Here is a 1,258-nt window from a genome sequence, read left to right as displayed (position 1 = left end):
GGCTAATTTTTTGCATTTTTAGTGGAGACGGGGTTTCGCTGTGTCAGCCAGGATGGTCTCGATCTCCTGACCTCGTGGTCCGCCCTCCTCGGCCTCCCAAAGTGCTGGGATTACAGGCGTGAGCCACCGCGCCCGGCCGATATTTTAATTTTTTGTAGAGACCCGGCCCGGTATGTTTCCCAGGCTGGTCTCAAACTCCTGGGCTCAAGCAATCCTCCTGCCTTGGCCTCCCAAAGTTCTGGGATTACAGGTGTGAGCCACCACCCCTGACCTTGGTCTCCCTTTTGTTCCAAACATGAGAACGGCCTGGGGAATTCCCTGGGGGCGGGGCCTGATGTCATCGCGCTCAAGGAGAGCCCCTCCCCTGCCTGGGGTAGGCAGGGTCCCCGCTGGGCCTAGACATGAAGCTGGCTGCTCTGTCCTTCAGGGCATGAGCCGACCTGTCTGGTGAAGCTCTCTGTGGGAGACTCGGGCGCATTAATTCATTTGTTTCCTCATCTGTAAGACGAGGATGATGATAGTATCCACATAATTGTCTTGAAGATAAATTATAATTAAAAATATGAAGACCTGCCCAGTGCCCAGCGTAGGAGTCCACGTGGAGTGACTCTCTCCAAGGGCAAAGGAGCAGGCAGCCCCCTTAATCCCTTCCCGCCGATTTGGGAAGATTAGGAGCTTAAACGTCGTCACTGTGACGTCTGCGGCTCGAAAGGAGCACAGGTCATGCGTGTCCCCTGCTGCTGGTCTGCCCCAGCCGCCAGGACTCACCGTGTCCACCAAGGGGAAACCCCGAGTCCCCCCTCCTCCACAGTCCGGGACACCGCGTCCCCAGCTCAGCCTTAAGCTGCTTTTCTCTGGCTGCAGAGGGGCTGGCACCAAGTCCAACCCACCGGAGGGCCAGATCTGGTGTGGAGTGTGGGATCCATCCCCCAATTCCCCCTCGGGCTTCTCAGCAGGGGCCTGGCCCCCACACACCCTCCCCTGGGTTCTGTCCAGCCCAGGTCTCCCCTGTGAGCTGTGAGCCTCCTGGGGGTGAGCCAGCATCCGCACTGGGTGTGCGTGGTGGTCTGTGGCTGTGGCCGTGTGCAGTGCGTGTGTGTGTGCGTGTGTGTGTGTCCCAGGGCAGCCAGGGGGCCGAGCCCGCATCTGCCTGCCTGTCCAGCTGGTTGCCCTGGGGGTGAAATCCAGCTGTCGGGCGGGGGGAGGGGGCTGGCTTGACAAAGTCGCCTATTTCTGGGGTCCCTAGATCGAAGGACGG

The sequence above is a fragment of the Mandrillus leucophaeus genome, unplaced genomic scaffold (genome assembly GCF_000951045.1).
Source record: "Mandrillus leucophaeus isolate KB7577 unplaced genomic scaffold, Mleu.le_1.0 Scaffold435, whole genome shotgun sequence".
Taxonomy (NCBI): Eukaryota; Metazoa; Chordata; class Mammalia; order Primates; family Cercopithecidae; genus Mandrillus; species Mandrillus leucophaeus.
The sequence above is the reverse complement of the archived record's forward strand: the minus strand, read 5'-3'. Positions refer to the sequence as shown.